Below are 19,607 nucleotides of genomic sequence, written 5' to 3'. Positions count from 1 at the left end.
CCGATACCGCCCTGCCGTGCCACCTCTGACCGCACTTCTCCGCGCAGCTCACGGCTCGCCCTTGGAGAAAGGGGATTTCTTTGGCGGCAGCAGAGCACCATCCCCGGGCGCTGCGCGCCTCCCACGCCACCCGCGCCTCCCGTGCCCGTCCGCCCTCGCGCAGCGCCCGCGGGTTGGATCGGGGCGGGTTGGATCGGATCGGGGCGGGTTGGATCGGGGCGGAGCGGAGCCGCCCGCGCCTGCGCGCCTGCCGCCGCGGCGGATGAGCGGATCAGGCGGCGACCGGGCGGGGCTAGCGGGGCTGGCGGCAGCGGCGGCAGCGAGCGGTCGGCGCCGCGCGGGGCAGGCGGAGCCCGCGCCCGCAGGGAGGGGTCCCGGCCGCCCGCACCGGCCGGGCGCCCCTCCGCGCCTCCCGCCGGACTGCTGCGGGCAGAGGTGAGCGCGGCGCCGGTCCGGGGCAGCGCCGCAGCCGCCGCGGCTGCGGACGGGAGGCGGGGGGCGTGTGTCGCGGTGCCGCCCGGGCCCCCGCCCGTGCCGCGCTGCCGTGAGCGCCTTCTCCCCGCCGGCTGCCGGGCCGGAGGGGCTGTCTGGGAGCGCAGCAGGTCTCCGGTAGCGCCGGGCCCGGCGGTTCCCGGGGAGTGGGTGCTGCCGGGCGCCGGGAGGGTTGGGTGCCGGCCGGGCTGGGTGCCGCGGGCGAGGCTGAGCTGCTGCGGCGGCTCGGAGCGGTGTGGGGCGCCAGCACGGCCCCCTGAGCCGGGCAGCGCGGCCCCGTGGAGCGGGCAGCGCGGCGGGGCTCCGGAGGCACGGGCCGGCTGTTGCCAATGCCGTGCGCGCACCCCGGGCCCGCCCGCTCGCCCGCCCGCTCGCCCGCCCGCTCGCCGCCGTTGGAAACCGGTCCGTGGAGTGCCGAATGCAGTGACAATGTAGCTCCTGTGGCTGCCGGTAACCTCCTTCCCCTCGCTCTGGGAAAATCGCCTTCTGCTGTAGCAGTGCCCTGGGGAGCGAAAGCTAGTTACTGTCCCCAGTCCCGTGGCGCTGCCAGCCGCGCTTCTGCATCTCTATTAGCAGGCCTTGCAAATGACTTCCTGAAGAGCCTGGGCTCCAAGGGGGTTTTGCTCAACGAACTGGGTGATCGTTCAGAGCAGGTTCAGGCGGTTGCTTGAAATAACAGTCTTCACAAGTCGTGTGTTATAGCAGTGCGTTGTAGAGTTCTTTTCCTGAAAGGAGGCAAGCCATCAATTCAGTGCGTTACTGAAGATGTTTCTAACGTGTTTTGTGCTGCTGCTGTCCAAACAAAACAGTTCTTGGGACTGAGATCAAGATACCTTTTATAAACAGTTGATTTTCGTCTGGCAGCTTTCGTAACTTCAATCATTGCAACTTAATGACAGCAAATGTAATCTATTTGATCTGCTGAGTGTTAATGCAATCGGAGCCCTGCTAATGCTTGTTAATTACCAACCTCAGATTTGAAGTTTTGAAAAGACAGGAGTTAGTACTGAGTTGTTAGTCTGCAGTGAACATGATGGGCAGTAACAGAACTGGGGAAGCAGCGGTGCTTCCCACTCTGGCAGGTCTGTTATTTGGCGAGTGAGAGTTAAGAGTTGATAACAGTTCTGGTTTTAAATGATGTGGAAAATATGAGAAGATCATAATTGCGTTGTTGGCTATCAAGTAGCTTTAGAATGGACTGTTGAAATTTTCTGTGTGCTGTTTTGTTTCAGAGTTCTCTGCAAACTTGTGGGGTCATTTGTTGTTTTAGCCATGCAGTAGTTTTTAATAAAAACTCCTGAGCTTTGAGGTAATTTGTTTTGTGATTGTCTAACTTTTCAAAACTTGGTCATAGAGCCCTCCTTTCCAGATGGTGATTTGATATGTTTGCTTCAGAATTGAAACTAGTTGGGGAAAAAAGAGATGTGCAATTGTGGTTGCTTATGCACCGTTTGGCTTGGGTTTCTTGGGTGGAGTTTTTTTTTAGTGGCTTTTTTTGTTTGTTTCTTTGTTTGTTTTTAAATTGTTGGGGTTGTGAAGATCATAGAATCATTTAGCTTGGAAAAGTGGGAAAGACTTTAAAAATCATGTTGTAAGTAAACCGAATTTGTCAAGGCTGATGTAGCTTAGATCTAGCAATAAATAATCTTTTTTTCTACTTCAATCATGGGTCAGGGAAATACATTTTAAATACACTGCTTTGTCAGATTAGTTAAAAAATGACTTTTCAGTTAAGGGCCGTGCAGGTCATATTTCTGCTGCATGTGCAAACCCCCAGAGTACCTGAAACTCTGTTCTATAAATATTTGTTGATGTTTGTTAACTTTTACAACACAAAAAGGAATTTTCTGATGTTGCAGGAAGAAGTGTTGGACTTACACACTTTTTACAGGGAACTGAATTTGGACAGGAAGTCATATTTCTGTGCTCCTGTTCTTTTAATAGTGCTTGCTGTATTATTTCAGATTTGCTCCAAAGAGAAATAAAATTCAGAAATTAATGGAAAATAATTTTGGGAGAAGGGAAACTTATTGAAGATTGCTCATTTTTAGATTGCCTTTTCTTAAATTCTGTTGAAGTGCTCAAGAAGCATCTGAAGGGCTGCAGCACTTGTTAATTTTCTTTTGTCTGGTCTGCTGTTACACTTGCAAATAAATGGTTGTGCAGCTACCCAGTAAAGAAACCATGTATACTTTGTATTCGGTGAAGTTGTGTTCCAGCCTCCTCTCTGTCCAGTAAATCTTGGCATAGAACACTCAGCCAAGTTTTAATGAACTGTGTCCAGTCAGTTATTAGGCTTTCATCATTTCACTGATTACTGTTTTACCACCTGCTCCCCCACTGCATTTCTCACAAATTCTGTTTCCTGAAGCATGCAGGAGAGTTTTCTAAGAGTCTTTTTCTCCCTTCTCCCTTCCTGTGCTGTGTAATTCCTCTTGCTTTAGGGCTGTCTGTCAGATAACTTATCTCTTAGTCTTCTGTTTCAGAACAGAAAATGAATTTGTTGAAAAAAATTACATAATGTCATATACTTAAAACTTCTCAATGGGCCAAGAAATGTGGTTTGTTTTAGTTCTGTTATTTTGTTTCTTTTTAATGAACATGCATCAAGACCTACATTACTCAAATTTATGATTAAACACAACGCTCTTTATTGTTCAACAAAATGGAGAATTGTGAAGGAAAAAGACCTTCAGTGAAGAAATAGTGATAGCTGTAGAAAACAGCATAGTCTTACTCCCAACAAGTGTGGGTTTTTCTCCAGTCTGTGCAATGTAATTAAAGTAGTACAAACACAGAAGTTGTTGATCCTATTATCCAAACTGTAGTGTGAACATCTTGGTCAGGTAAATTGTGGTTCACAATAGAATAATGAAGATCTTGCTTCTATGGCAGATGTGCAGTTGGGAGGCAGAGGAGCACTAGCAGAAAGCTTTCTGAGGGAGGTATTTGTATCATCACTGTTTTTACTGGAGGAGTGAAGCAGCATAGTTCTTTGCCTAGGCTGTTTTGGTGAATTGGGGAAGAAGCTAAAAATACTTCTAAGTGTCAAACAATTCCTTAGATGATTTCCTGAACTGCCTTTACAATTTGGCTTTCCCCCTGCAGTATTCTGGTGTGGCCATAGTGATGTTGAATTAATTAATATTTTCTGTTTTGTTAGACAGCAGTTACAATTATCTTTTATGAGAACAGATAGTTGATGCTAATATAGTTCAGAAATATATGTCATTTAAGGCAGAAGAAATGATGGGCAGAGTCTTGGTCATTTGTTTTGTTGGAAAAACGCCAACCAACAGAAAAACCCCACTGAACAAAAAATGTTTTTCCCAAAGCTTTTGATTCATTTTAGAGAGCTGTCTCTGAATTTTGCTTGAGTGAATTCTTTTGCTGTTCACGTGTTTTTTGGGTAAAGTCGACCTCTGTGTTTAGCTTCAGCTGGTCAATAGTTCCCTTCCTTCCCTCTGCTGCCTATAGCTCTCCCACTCATACCAAGTGGAGAGTCATGCTCTGAGTTTAAAGCTGAGTTTAAAGTGAAGGGCTTTGTAAGGCTCTTGCTTCTCTTGAGAATGTGTGAACAAATACTGAGACAAGTGTGACTTTCACAAGTTTTCAAACTGTTAGAAGGTCTAGTAACTAGAAGTTAGAAAAAATAAGTTACTGGTTTTGAAAAATTAATACTTCATGGTATTGATAATTAGTAGAGGATATATGTTGTTGCTGCTTCATGGACTAGTTCAGGAGTAAAGGATGGTTAAATGAAAAAAAAGAGGAACGTTGTTCCCATATTGTGTCAAAGTCACTGTAACCTTGAGAATTTCTAGAGTTCTTGGATTTTAATGCCCCTGGGCTTGAAGAATCTGCATTGTTTGGGGGATGTTTTTCTAAATTAACTTCTGATCAAGGATGTATTTTCTCTGCCTAAGAAACTCTTATCAGTTTAGACACAGTAGAAGCAGCTCTGTGTAGCTTTATCTTAAAATGGACACTTGTCCAGCTTGTGGGAACAGCAAATTGCATGCTTTTCTGGTGATTTGTCTCGTTTTTGTCATTTCACACTATGGTAGAGAGACTTGATGGAGCTTGATGTTCTGAGGACTGACACTGACTGTTAAAAGGAAGGCCTGTGTACAGTGTTGAATCCTATAAATTTAGCAAGTGAAGTCTGGGTAGCAGTGCTCATAATAGGCCACTGATTAGCAGCAGATATGTTAGAAGTGTTTTATTCAGATTAACTGGTTCTGGATGGTACACAGTTGAAATCTGGAGCGGTATTTTGCTATATTTGTTATAAAACAGTGTTTAATTCCATCTGTACCCTTCAAGAAGGAAATCTGTTGCAGATGTAATGTGTATAGTAGCATAAGAAGCCTCTTGAGAACAGCTTAAACTGTTTGACAGATGGTAAGAGGCATTTGGGAAGTAAAATTTTCATTTTGAGGAAATAGCTTGGACTTCTGGTGCTAGAAGAGGAATAAATAAACCTCGTTTTCTTCACACTCTTAATTGTGGATGTGAGGTTTTATCTGAGCTTGTTCCCTCAGCACAGGGTACAGCACTGATCATTCATCCACGAAAAATGCTACATCTGTCTTTCCAGAAGTTCTTAAGGTTACAGTGACTTTGACACAATATGGGAATGTGTGTATCTGATCTTCTTTTTTTCATTTAACCATTCATCCATCCATCTATTTAAAAGTGTTCTCATTGCATCTAAGCTTGAGCTAGTTCATATGCTATCTGTGTGTTCAGACATTTTCCAGTGCGTTAATCCTGTCACCCAGTGTTTGTGTTGCAGTACTGCAGAAGCTGTTAATATGACTATTCATCTGAGATAAGGAAAACCAGCATGTTTCCTTCCAGAGTTATCTTCTTCTTGCCTGCAAACAGAAGCCATGGTATTTTGAAGGTATTTCAAAAGATCAGTGAGATACTTTTGAAAAGGCTTGGACTTCAAAGTGCAGCTATAATGCTGGTAATTTAAACATGTGAAAAAGCATTTTTATTTAATTGAGTGTCCTTGCACAACTTAGGGAAGCATGTGTGTTGGAGAAGACTTTTTTTGATTGACAGTTGTTACTATTTAAGGAATTACACATCAGGAAGTAAGTGGGTTTGTTTAGAGTTCACATGTTTAAAGCCAATAGTAACCAGGTGGTCTAGTAAACCAAGTTGGGCACTGGACAGTGGCTTGGGCATTTTTTCTCTGTTCCTAAGTGTTCCCAAGGTTTAATAAATTAAGACACTTTTCACCTCTCCTTCCACCCCAAAGTGGTGAATTACACCCGTGAATGGTTTACATGATTCTTCAATTAGCAGAAGCATCATTCCAAACCTGGCTTTGTCTCATGTACAGTAGGTCTTTTTCTAAGTACCTAAGAGGGCCATGTCTCAGTGATTGGCATATTTTTCCTCAAAAATCTTCTTTAGCTGTTGTATCTCTTACAGGTGATTTGGAGAGTTAGGGCAACCAATTTCTACTTATAACTGGATGGCAATACTTAAAAAGAGAGTCATATTTAGACAAGATTTGTGAAAGTAAATTGTATATTTAGTTGGTGTCAAGTTCATGAATTATGAAAGATTTCTGACTTTATTCTAAAGGTGAAATGTGACATATTAAGATTCATGAAACACTTGGCCAGGCACACAGCAAGTTCTTTTGCTTGAAATTTCTTGTGGATTTTTTGTTCTAATTACTTCTAAGACATGTAGTAAAAAGCATCCTTTATGGGCAAAGTAATTTTATTTTTTTTTAGGTAAAATATGGGTGACATTTGCTTAAATATTGCATTGACCTAATTTTTTAGTTAATATATTCATATTTCATGGTCTTGCAGTCTTTGCAGGTTCTAAAAAGAAGTGTGGTAATGCTGTAAATATAGGATTAGATACTCCTTCAATGGCACTGAATTGAGAAACTTGAAACATTAGTTTCACTGGTCTTGTTGAAGCGTAGTAAAAAAGATCACTTGGCAGGAAGATACATGGTGATGGATATAAGCTCTTTCCAGTACTAAATAGCATATTTTTCCTTTATTCTTGCATCTTAGTTCTGATGTTAATAGCTGCTTATGGGTCAATGTTTTTGTTTGGAAGAAGGCCATAGCATGGCTTGTTTCTGTAGGGGATGGAAGTACTGTAGAGTGTATGTATGACTGGAGTAAGGGAAAAATACTGTTCACAGCCACATGAAACTTCCAGAATCAATCCTCACACATTTGCCTCCCTCTGTGCAAGCTGTTCCTTCCAGTCTTGTCTCAGAGGTGGCTGCCCAAGAGACCTGTGATGTGTGTGGAGATGGGTGGTGGAGAGCAGCAGGGTAGGATTTTGTTCTTTGTGCAGTGGGATGCTGGTGCTGCCAGGAGAAGAGGAGGTGATTCATTTGCAGCAGAGGTTTTGGTGCAACTTGTGAACCTTTATCCTGCGTTAGTCAAATACTGTTCTTTTGCCCAGAAGCGATAGCTAGGATATTGTTCAGGCATTAAAGCAGTGAGTCTGTGTAAACTGCAGTTTGTTGTATGTCAGCTGTGGGACTCGCATACAGCAGCACCATACTGTACCAGGAGAGAGGGTATCCTATTGTTCCTCGCTGGAGAACTAGTCTAAGAGGACTGAAACTCTAGTATGTTTCAGTGTGAATTTCTAAATACATAACAGATATGAAAAGCGATATTTACCATGGCTGTAGAAGGTCACCAGTCTCCTTCCTTGCATGGCTTTACCTTTTGTCTAATAAGAGCTCTCATATAAGGCTTTTGATGTAATCAGAGCACTTGTGATATTTCTTTCAGTACTTTTTCCAGTGGAAAGCAATCACAAGTGCGAGTTTATTTGTGTCTCTGAACGGAACTGAGCCAGTTTAGACATCCATTTAAAGTAGTGCAATTGGTTACATAATGCAAGGAAAATGTTTTGGTTTAAACAGATGTATTATGGCAATGCATATAATGCAGTCTGTGTTACTTGGGCCTAACTCTTAAGAGTGAACAATTTAGCTTTTTCTTCTCCTTTATCACCACCCTCACATGTGCAGTATGAAAGGAGGCAGCTCATCTGCTTGGTGGAGTTACTTATTTGTTCTTAGGCAGTTTACCATTGGTGCATCTCCTGCTTTGTAGATGGGCACAGATAATCTTTGTGCTTCCTGTGTAAGAACATGTCAGTTGTGCTGGCTGCTTGCCACCTACACCATGGCTGAATGTAAAACTGCATTTATGTTCTTTATTGAGCACTGGCTCCATAGAGTTACAACTGGGAGCTAAACTAAATGTAAATTGTAGGAGCGGTGCTGGGTGGAGGTGGTGTGAACAGCCAGAAACAGCTTTGTTTCAGGCCTTGGTCATTTCCAGGTGAAGAGTACCTGTGAAGTCAACCAAGTGCTTTAGAAAGTGGACCTCTTTTTCCCCAAGTATGTGGATGTGTAATTTTTTTTTGGTAGAAGTTGAATACTCTAATATGACTAATGCTAATATTGTAATTTTTTCCCCAAGTCTTGGAAGCTGTTGTACTGCACTGTTTGAGGGACTGTTGGACACTCAAGATTAATGTATTTTTTTACAAAGAAGACTGAGTAACTTTAAAAAAAGAACATGTATTTAAGTACTTGAAACATGATGATTCTATTAATGCATAGTCCGTGCATAAATATGGAATAAAGAATCCAAAGACATCACGTTGGTACCTAAGGGCAGTGTTAACTTTTTCTAGAAAGAGAGGAGTGGTTCAGAGTTGAAATATTAACAAGATGAAAATGACAAGACTTGTTTAGCAAGGAGTGTATGAGTACTTATGAATATGTTTCATCCAAGTCTAGAGGAAACAAAGTTTGTCTAGATGCAGAGTTAAACAAAAAAACCCGAAAAATTATTTATTGAAGATGCCAAATAACAGCTAGTGTGATTGGGAGGGAAGACAGCAAAGGAAAGGTTCTGTAGACTTGGTCTACAAATAGGCATCCACTCCGTGTGAATTCATTGTTTCTAATAGCTTGTTCTCCTTTTGAACGAGATTGGCACATGGAGATATTGAACACCAGCTAAACTTGGTTAATAGTCTGCACTGTAAACCTGGGCCAAATGGAGGGAAAATTTGGCTTTGACTCCTCTCAGTGGGTTTGTTATGTGTACTACATAGCCGCCATACGTTTATTCTGGGTATAGTATGCCAGACAATATAATTTTGGAAAACATGCTAAATATTGCTAGTATAACTGTACAGTTGAGTAACTGATTATGCTGCAGCAGAAGATAATGCAGACATTCTGTCTTCTCTTAATGCTCATTATCCTTAATGCTCTCTTTCCCCTTAGGGAGGCAAAGAGAGAGGTCTCTGCAACAGAAGTCATTGAGGTCTTGTATTGGGGAGCCAAAGGACAAGGTCTGCACAAAGAAATTTCCATATCAATATTAGTTTTTAGACTTGCATATTTCCCAGCTCTCCAGATGCCTGATCATGAGTGATTCTCTGAATAAGAAATCTTGCTCTTCTGCTCTTTCCATTTCTTATGGGGGTACCTTACAATGCTTTGTGCTTCTCTGTCATATTGCCATCTGGTTTTTGTCCCTGATAATATGCTCTTCCAATTCAGGCAATGTCACAAAAGTTATGGTAATGTGGAGGAGAGGCAAAGGAGGAGGATTGAGGAATACGGTTAAATTGTTACCTGGAGTAGCAGATAGGGTTAATTTAGTGTGACTGAACATCTGGCCATGCTTTTTGTAGCTGATGTCTAACATACTTAAAGTGAATGTAATGTGCACATTACTAATGGAGGAGTATCTTTTGTGAGTGAAGACCAGTCTTGCATCACTTCCCCAACCTCGTGGCATCTGCTCTGCCAGTTTGGAGGTGGCCTTTTTGCTTCTCTTTCATCCTTTTTTTTACTGTGTAAGTAGCATGGTGAGGGCCTCCTTCTTATTAGCTTTACTGAGGAAAAGACATCTGGGATTACTGCTTTTTCTTGTGAGATATGACCAGTCGACTTTGTCTGCAATTCCAGCTACATTACCTGTTCCAATTTCACTGAATACTTACCATCTGTCTTCTGCCTTGGTGTCTTAGAAAAATCACCGTTGAAGTGCTGAAGGGAATTTTCTGTCATAGTTCTTGTAGTTCTAGGCACCATCTGACTAACTGTGGCTTTAGCTGTTTTTCAAGAGATTATAGTTTTAGAAGAGGGCATGATGATATCCTTGTATTCTCTCCAGATAGATTGGACACTGTGGAGGACAACTAGCTGGGGGTGGGTTTATTTTTTCTTCTCCTGAAATGGCATGCTTGCCCGTGCCATTTAGGCAGTGGTGTGAGCTGTCTGGATGTGATACAGATGTGATACACATGCTTAACTGCAAGGACTTGCTGAAGCTGTAGAACATCATTTCCATGTGTACATGTATATATTTGCATAAGAAAGAGTGTCCTAGTAATACATTAGAAGGAGATGACCTCCTGTAAACTGCTAGCTGGCAATCCTCAGTGGAGAGCTCCCATCTCTTCAGCCTGACACAACAGTCGGGGTACCTGTGACCTGCAGTCCTTCATCTTATTTACAGTTTACTTTAGAAAAAAACGGTTTTGGTATGGGTAATAAAGCAACTTTTCTTACCTGTGTGATGGAAATTACAGACTTTGAAGGTATCTCTTTGGTTCAATTAGTGCCTTAAAAAATATAAATCCTAAATTGAATCTGTGTAATACATGAAAAGTTACAATTTTAACACTAAGGGTCTTGCTGAGCTGTCTGTTATGGTCTGTTGGAGGCTGGAAGATTTATGTTACATATTTCTGCTACTGAAATCACAATTTTGTAATTTGTCATCAATAATTAAAATGTACTCTTTCATTATGCAGAGAAGCCAATAAGCTAACATTTGGATCTTGTTTCATACACAGAATTGAGGACCCCACACTTACCTACCTATAAAGGTTTACTGCTTGCTGTTTTTAAAAACAGTACCTTAATTCTGGCTTGCAAACAGGATTCTAGTTAACTGTTACAAACCCCTGCTGCCTTGAAAAGGGTCAGGATAATCCTTAATGCAAACAGCTGCATTAAAAGAAGTGGGATAGAAAGTCATCAGGGGAAGGCATGGACTTGGAGGCCTCTGATACTTGCAGGCAGAAAGCATTTCCTCTACAGAAGTGACAATTATGTCTATTTAAATAGTGCACAAAATTACTGAGTGTTACCAGAATTTTTAAGACTGAATTCTGAAATCATCAACAAGAATGAATGTTCTTCCGTGATGAAAAAAGTTCTCCTTTGATAAAAAAAAGTCTGCTAAGGCAAAGAAGCACTGAGCAGAAAGCTTATTCATGCTAATCAAGGTAGAATTCATGCTAAACAGAGAACAGTGAGCTGCCCTATAAAGTGAAGGAACTGGCAAAAATAAACCTGAGAGCGTGTACAGATGGATCTGTACCATGACAGCTATTTTAATTAAATATTAACTATACCCTCTTATTGTCAGTGCTTCAAAGAATACTGCTCAGTATTCCTCTCCATGTGCTAACAAGAATATTTTTCTTTGGAGCTTGGTAATCAGGTTTTTTTTTCAGTGTCATCAGCTCTGGTTGTCAACTTGGAGGAGGGAAATATATTTTCTTCTTAGATAAACTAAGAACTGGTGTAAGGAAATGAGGCGTGTGGTGTGAGAGGGCTTGGGTTTTGGTGGTTTTGCTTTGCTTGTTTTTTAAATTTGTAGAAGACCTCTGCTCTGGTCACTGTCAGATCACATGCTACAAGTTGTGCTACTTTGGTGTTCAGACACATTCTTATTGGATGTAAACAAGCCTTTGTACTTTTCCTGCTGTTTTTGGCTTATAAACAATATCAGTCTTCAGTACACTTAAAAAGTTTCCTTGTATGTCTAATTGTTGATTTCTACCTTCTTCCTAAACAGACCTTGATTTATGTCAAAAAGAAGATTAAAGATCTGTTAGGTGGTGGTTATTTTTCAAGCATGACAAATCGATGGCTGCATGTTGTACTATTTATTGAGTATAAATATTTACTTTTTGTTACTAATTGACCAGAAAAGAACTTTCGTACACCTATTTTTACTATTTATTTTATCAATTATCAAATTATATTTCATTCTTCCTTATGAAATGCAGGAAACTGGTTGTTTTTTGCTTATCTTAAGTTACTTTCCTCTATGATTGTTTTTGTAAATATAACCTAGTTATGAACAGAACTTGTGTTATCTCTTTATGTAAATATACTGAAATAATCTCCATCTTATTAATTGCCATATTAGCAGCATAGATGGAATTGAGGCATGAACAGAATAAGGCAAAAGTCAACATTGAGCTGTACCGTTTCAGTACTGTAGTCTTTCATTCAAAAAGAGAAGTAATTATTTATCTTTACATCCTATATAGATTAAATATTTGCCAATAGGAATCTCAGACAAATATATTGCAGGTGTAGCTCTGCCTATCTTCCTGCATTTTCATTATTTCTTCCTTTACATGGATTTATTTCTGAACTCTGTTCCTTAATTATTCTAGATAATAGTTTTTGGACTCCTTCTTCCTCTTATTACAGGTACAAGAATTCATTATGCCTCTGAAATACTTATCAGCATGACAGTTCTCATGCTGTGAACAGTTAGAAATCATATCTTCCTATCTTCATCAGAACTTGCAACAGCACCTTATGCATCAGGCTGATGAAGATCAGCAGAAAAATTAGGTGGCTTAGTCTGCTTTTGGAAGAAGAGACCAGTAGTTTTTCTGTAACACTGTGGTCACTTGGTATTGCTGTGTTGCAACAGGAGGCTCAGGCTTCTCTCATTGCTGGCTCTTTTGGGTTTAATTTTAAACTTCAGGAAGCAGAGGTTTGCTGAATTTTAAGAAAACAGTGTTAAAGGTAACTTCACTGTGTATTGTTCTTAAGAACTAAAGACAATGAGTTTTAATTTGTTTTTCCTTTTAATTCTGTATGTGGAATATTGTCTAGCAGTTGGCCTTTTGGGAATTTAGTATGTGCAAAAGCATTTGTGCTGGCAGCCCAAGTAGAGGAAAGGAAAATTTGAGTGACAGAAACCTTGTGTTGCCCTCAATGTATAGTGTTCAAAAGTAATAGCTGAAACATGTCTGAGGTATTGCATGTAAATTTGAACTGTGATTCATTGTAGATTTTCTGTAGACATTTTTGTGGGTTTTGAAGAAATGCTTAAGCTTCCAATGATAGCAAACAATTTAATTTAAACAGTTTGGTGGGTTGTTTGTGGTGTGATTTGGTTGGGGTTTTTTTACTCTTAGTTTCTTGTAAGTGATTAGAACATAAACTGCTTGTTTAGCAGATATTTCTATTTTAAAAATGCAGACTGAGGAAGCTTGGTTTGTCTTTCTTGCCAAATGAGTAGCATCTGTTGTGATTCATTTGGCTTTAAGGTGTTGGAGGAAGTGTTGTGGAAGCAAGCTCTTGGCTCATACAATAATTTTCTGAATATAGTTAAGTGTCGTGATAAAGATGGTGTTTGAATTTGCAGCTCTTTCTGTAAACTTGTGTATGGAAGAAAGAGATGTGGGGGTGGTTTTTGGTGTTTGTTGTTGTTGTTTTTGTCAGGGAGCAGATGGTGTTTTAATGACTTGTAACTTGCTGTAGCTGACCTTCTGCAATCTGCACAGTGTGTTGTACAGCAGGGCAGCCCAGGCAGGGGAAATTGTGGAGGAGCAAAAAGTAATTGCTGAACAAGTTGCATGTGAAGTCTTAGAAAAGGACCTGAGTGAAGGAAGGTGTGCATATGTTATCAGGGTTTTAGCTTTCAATCTGAAAGCTCTCACTGAATCCTCACTCCCTTCTCCAGTATCAAGGGTCCCAAGAGTTCAGAGGTGGGGGAGGAGAAATGATGAGGCTTTTTTATTGCCCCTTACAGGTGTAATAGGTACAATTTTCCAACTTCATTTAGCATCTGTCCTCTTATGGTACAATGCTGCTGTTGCTATCAGTACTGAACGAAAGCCCACTTGAACTCTGGTGGTCTTAGTCATCATCCTGTCACAGGGTCATGTTTGCTTGAAATTTGTTCTGTGATTTAAAAAAAATACATTTATCTCTGTGTTTGTCCTGCTGTCGTCATCTTTTGGGTGATAGCTCTGTGTCATTAACCATTTTGGTTATAATTGTCTGACACTTCTCAGCATCATTTCTCCATCCCAGCTTTATTCCATGTCCATAGTAGTTTCATCTTTAGCCCCACGCAGCTCTCTCTCCTATCACTTCAGCATATAGTAGCATATTTGTTTTTTCTTCTTTACTGCTGTCTTGCCTGTCTCAGCAATTCAGAAACCTAGCAGCATTCTTCTATGTTCTTGTGCTTTGCTTCACTTTCTCTGGAGAAGAGTACAGGTGTTCACTGATGGAGGTTTCCATGATGCAGGAATATTTTGCAATTGTGAAATTTTAAATATCTCTGCTTGAATCCCATGCATAGCAGACTTGGCTGCTTACCTTGCAAAGATCATGCTATTTTAACAGTGTGGGAGAAGCTGCAGTTCTGGTGTTTATGTCAGCAAGTGTCTCCTCCCTCTTCAAACAAATTACTGCAAGCATAAGCTATAAAGCAAAATTAGTGCACTCCACTCCTCCCAGTACTGAGTCCAGGGAGGTTGTTATCAGCATAAATTATTTGCTCTGACTGACACTTGTAGGAGGCCTACTGCTGATACTCTGGTGGAATGCAGTGGTATCAGTCTGCTCTCCATTGTGGCCTTGGACTTTGTTTCCTCTGCTAATGAGGATGGCATATTATTGTGTCTTGGCTTCTGCTCCTCCTTCATCACTGTTTCTGGTGTCACATGGATCTTCTAGTTCCCAGCAAATATTTTGCTGAGTAGCAAAGACAGTAAGTTTGATCTTCAGCATGCTGTCCTTCCTCATAAGGAATGGAAATGCTAGATTCCTATGAATTCGGATTTGTGATCCTTACAAAGACAAGCTTGCATGCTCAGTGTTCTGGGTGCTAGTGTTATGTACTTTGCTGGAGATGCATAATGAGGCTGACAGCTAGGAGATGGATTTTATCTGGGGCAGCATTGAATTTGCTGTTGAGGTGGTTCCTTAAGCTACTGACTTGCTAGTGATTGAGTTGTTTTTCTATGCATTATGAAATAGTGTGAACCCACTGGGATGGTGGCATGGGATTTGCACAGTTTGCTCCTCAGTGTGCTTCTGGCCTGTGCAGCAGAACATGTAAGAGCTGTAGCAATGGGATATAGCATACTGTGCTTTTGTCAGCTCTCGTTAAAATTTTAGGAAGAAAAGGAATTGGAACTCAAGGCAATGTATATACCTGGATTCACGTTATGTTTTCCAGGAGTGAGTGGTAGTTCATTCCTGTGAAGCTTGTGCTGTGCATGTCATGATGTGAACAGTCAACTTCCAGACAAAAGTGACAGCTTTAGGAGGTTCTGCGTGGAAAGCGTGTTGCTGACAGACTGGAGCTAAATTTTAGTGTGAAACCAAGGTGTTTCCTGTGCAGGCCATTATTTTCTGAAAGTGCCCCACTTTCAAGTAAAGTTAAAGCCAAGATGATCCGGATGCACACATCTGCAGTAGGACAGCACTTTCTACTTTGGAAAACTTGATTTTTATTTTGGTAATCTGAAATGAAATATCTGTGTGTGCTCAAATCCCATACACAGGAACAGTTTATTGTGCATCTCTGTTTTAAGGATGATCTCACCTGCAGTAACTTGACATTTTTGTTTGCCTGGCATTATGGTACATTTCTTTAGTCATCTGAGAAGAATGCTTTTCAAATTAACACATTTTGCGTGTTGAACTGAAGATTCCTGAAGATTGTTGAAGCACCGCTTGAGTGTATTCCCTGTACTGCAGTCCTTAGTGCCAGGTTAGGGCAGGGAGGTGAGCTCTGTGAAATACTGCCACCTACAGCACTGTCAAGGGTAACTCGACAGCATCAAGAGAACTCCTTGGAAGCTACAAGGCTTGAAATATGCCTTAACATGACATGAAGATGATTCTGAATCTCAGCCACCTCATAAAGACTTGTTTTCAAAATAAAGGGCTAATCTAAGCTTGTTTAAATACCTGAACAGATGCCTGTTAAGCAGATATATTGTGTATATTTAAAAATAAATTTTAAAAAATGGCAAGAGAAAGTAATTAATGCCACTCTGAACTCCATTAGTGAATGAAGTTATACTAAAATATAACACTGGAATATATAACTGAAAGCAAAATTCTGGTGTTAAAACTAAGTAGTAACTTAAAATGGTGCTAATCTCAGATTCACTAGAGAATCAGAAATCACTTTACTACTTTTCCTTTTATTAAAAAATGAAAAGAAATGTGATCATCAGAGTCACATGCATGTAAATTTTACTCCAAGGAGGCATGATTTTTTTTTTGTAAGAGAAAATATCTATAATGGAGGAAAGAAGTTGTTAGAAAAATGAGAATTCCAGCTTCTTCTATCTGTCCAGTTGTTCTGCTAATTTAAAAATGGCAAATGTAAAAAAAAAAAGCGGGTTAGGTGACATAAATTTTAAATAGATTTCCTTGTCAGTAGTCAACCTAAAAGGCAGAATGAATGAAGGTACCTTACTGGGGAGAGCAAAGTTAAGCTCTTGGAATGAGAACTCTACTGTATAATTAATATCTGTTGTTAAAGATAGCATGAAAAGGCTTCATAGCCCACCTAGATCATCTTTATCCTTTGTTTCTATGCCTATTTTTTTCTGTTAAATCTTCAATTTGGCCTTCATAAACCTTAAATGTTTCAGGATCTTCATGAAGCATTGAAATTTTTTTCAGTTCTTATTAAAATGATTTATTTATTAATTACAGTTTTTATTAAAACAACTAACAGATCCTTGAAGGTGTCTAGGGAGACAATTGTGCTATGCTTTTTTTTCTTTTTTGATTGAATGCAGTAGGCTATTCTCCAGTCCCAAAGTAGATAGACTGCTTAGCATTTTAATTGGTTTTCAAGATGAACTCAGGTTTAATGTTCAAGGCCAAAGACAGGGTTATGAAGGTTAATTATACTTATCAACATTTGGGAACAGTCAACTCTCACAGTATGTGAAGTGTTGGCATAGTGCTTTTCTCTTGGAGGGAAATTGCTTATTACTTCATGCTGTAACTGGAATGCTTGTGTGCTTATCTTGGTTAGGTGGTTTTGATGGGTGTCTCAGTTACTTTACAGTTTGGTGCTTATAAATGGCTTTGAAATATTCAGCTGGCTATTCACTTTTAATCTGGATTTTATTGAGTTAATAGCACTCCTGGAGTTCCAAGCCCTAATTTCAGATTCCATGTCTGTTGCAGACAATTCATATATGAAACAGCTAAAGTCATGAATGTCACAGACTTTCTAGAAGCTGTCATGAGAGTGTAAAATATGCCACTGTATTAAGAACTACTGGCTTATGGTATTTTTTCTCAGCCTGTGATCATCAGGAAGAGGACAGCTCATCCTTCTCTGAATTCTGTTAAGGGCTAAAATAAAGGAACAAAATCCTTTCTAATGGGAAAGATTTTGTATGCCAAGCTGTTTTTGAGATTAGAAGCTCTGCATGCTTGTTGCTGTCATTAAAATCAGTATTACATGTACTTTTGCTTTACAGTTTTGGGGGGAAAAAACCCCAAATCAATAGTTTTTTACTCTCCTACATGTTCATTACAAGATTTCTTGGACAAATCATAGTTTTTAAATGGTAAAGACTCCAGTTGTAACTACCCTGTACCTGCTGAAGTTGACAGGTTTGTATCTGTGACACCTGTTTTTGGGTACTAAGTTAATAATGGATTGAAGGTGCTGGACACAAGGTTTCTCCAGTCACCTCTTTCAGCACTGCACATGGTTGGCAGCATGTACTGCCAGTTACTCTTACAGCTGCTCCTGCAGGAAGTCTAAATGGGTTCCTGCAGTTTTCTTCCTTCTGGCATCTCAGTGCAGCGTGAAAGTGAGCATCAGAGATGGAATGTGCCCTGGGAACACACTTTGACTCGAGGGGTAGGTTGGGACATGCATTTTTGTTCAGTTACAGCTTCTGAGCTGCCTGGCTCCATTTATTTTGTGAAGCGTAGAAATTAGAGTTTCATTCTTTTCCTACACGTTAGACTTGGAAATACATGTGTAAGCTGCCTTCGAGGGAATAAAATGTGTAACAGTATACACACAGGTGTAGTTAACTGCTTTGGCAGAGATACAGGGTATTGAATTGCTTTATGCTAATATTATCTTGGTAGTTAAGCTTGTGTTATATTGGTATTGTGTGTGATTTTAAATATGAAAGTAAATTATAAAATGCTATTAACTGATAATTCTTGTCAGTTGGGTGACAATATTGGAATATTGTAGTGCTGTGAAAAGGAAGGATGTAGCTTTTTTCCTTTAAAAAAATAAATACATTCCCTCTTGGAATTATTCTTTCCCTTATTTATTGTAAAAATAGCAATTGAATTTGTTTGAGCTCACAAGTATTGCATCCTTCCTTCCCAGAATTTGTGTCTGTCTTCTGTCTGACCCTCTGTTCCCAAACTATGTGATGGCTCTTGTCCCTTAACTCGCTCCATTAACTAGCTGAGTATTGAGGGGCCGGATAGAGGATGGTGGGGAGGCAGGAGTCAAAACTTCTGTCACACAGTCCTACGGGATTGCACAGCTCAAAGGATTGTATTCACTTTAAATCAAGGGCTCAAGCTATCTGATGGCCCCACCAAGCTGTTTTATGGGAAAGAGAATTCCCAGTACTTGAGTAGAATGTGTGGAAGGGCAGGAGGATGTGTCTTGTCCATTAAATATTTGTTTAGCCTCTTGAACGGAATAATTCTTTTCCCAGGATGTCATTTTTTTCTCTCTTTGTTTTCTCTGAAGCATTTCAAAGAACTTCCAAGGAAGTGTCAAGACTTTGTTTTCCTGTCCATGCTTACAACCACTCCCTGGTTGACAGGGAACAGAACCCTTTATCCCAGACTGTCACGTACTCAGCTGACTCAAGCAGAAAAGAAATTATCTTCTATATTGGTCCTTGAAGCAGAGCATTAAATGTACCCTCATAATATGTGGTTCTTCCTATCTTGCTAGTCTTGACGTCTCCTTGCAGTACTGGGAGCAAAAAGCATTCTGCTCTTCAGAAATGGGATAGCTTTGGGAACAAATATGTTTGTCTTCTTGAGGGCTGGCTTTGATTTGTGAAATGATTGGTTTCTGTTTTCATCTCTGTCAGAAATAATTTTTGTGTAAGTTGTTTGTTACAAATAGTGTGAGCAGTGGTGTGACTTACATTAGGCAGTGATATTGACCTGATTTCTGAGGGCTATGAATTGCAGGTAAGTTGTCACTTGATGCTTGTAATTCTTCCATGGCTGTTTGTTGTGGCTGGCCAGATGCTTTTCATTGCCCAAAGAAATGTCATAGAAGAGCTTGTAATTTGTTAAGTAGAAATGAGTAGGTAAACAAGAAGCTTATTGTTAGGTCACTTGCCAAGTCTGCAATGCAATAATATTGTACAGCTTCTGTGGATCAGCCTATATTGTTTAAATATTATTGGTTCATCCTCTTAAACTAAAAGCTGTGCAAGATTCTTGCAGCAGTTCCAAATCCAAGTTGATCAGCAGTTTCTCAGTAGCTTCAGGAGACAAGCTTGGATGTTTGGTGCTAAAAGCACTAGTTCTCATTAAGCCTGTATGAAGTTTATTTGTAATATTTTTTCCTGTATTAAAAAAACCCCACAGAACAACAATGAAAAAGCTCCCGTAAAAACCCCCCACTCTTCTCCCTACTATCTCCCAGAAAACCTCACAAGCCATAAACAAACAAACAAACAAAAAAACAAATTAAAAAACAATCCTGCCAAAAAACCTATGAAAGATCCTGAATTGTGATTATGTAGAACAGCATTGACATCTGAAAAGCAAAGTTAGCTTCATCAGCTCCTTTTGCTTTTGTGTTAGAGTGAAAAAACCCAAACTTGGCATAACCAATGGAAATATAAATTAGACTTTCTAAATCTTTTTAATAAACCATGATGTGTAAACCAGATACTCTTGCTACCTGTTTGAACCTGCTGCTACTTTAAGTTTGGATTTCTAGGGTTTTTCCTATTGCAGTAAGCTACTCTGACCTTTTGTT

At 40.2% G+C, this 19,607-nt stretch overlaps 1 protein-coding gene across 9 annotated transcripts in view; it reads left to right on the top strand.

Annotated features, from left to right (window-relative positions):
• The first annotated feature begins 294 nt into the window (after positions 1 to 294).
• OSBPL8 (oxysterol binding protein like 8) overlaps positions 295 to 19,607 on the top strand; it is an 83,128-nt gene continuing 63,815 nt past the window's right edge. For 5 of the 9 annotated variants that reach the window (XM_085045325.1, XM_085045298.1, XM_085045304.1 and 2 more), the window contains exon 1: positions 296 to 435. The gene's annotated coding sequence lies outside the window, so the exon portion shown is untranslated. Of the gene's footprint in view, positions 436 to 861; positions 943 to 19,607 lie in introns of those variants that run through there. The other 4 variants (XM_085045284.1, XM_085045263.1, XM_085045273.1 and 1 more) reach the window with 3 other exon arrangements.

This window comes from Lichenostomus cassidix, chromosome 1Aa (assembly GCF_008360975.1).
Source record: "Lichenostomus cassidix isolate B80296 chromosome 1Aa, HeHo_3.0, whole genome shotgun sequence".
Lineage (NCBI taxonomy): Eukaryota > Metazoa > Chordata > Aves > Passeriformes > Meliphagidae > Lichenostomus > Lichenostomus cassidix.
The sequence above is the reverse complement of the archived record's forward strand: the minus strand, read 5'-3'. Positions and strand labels throughout refer to the sequence as shown.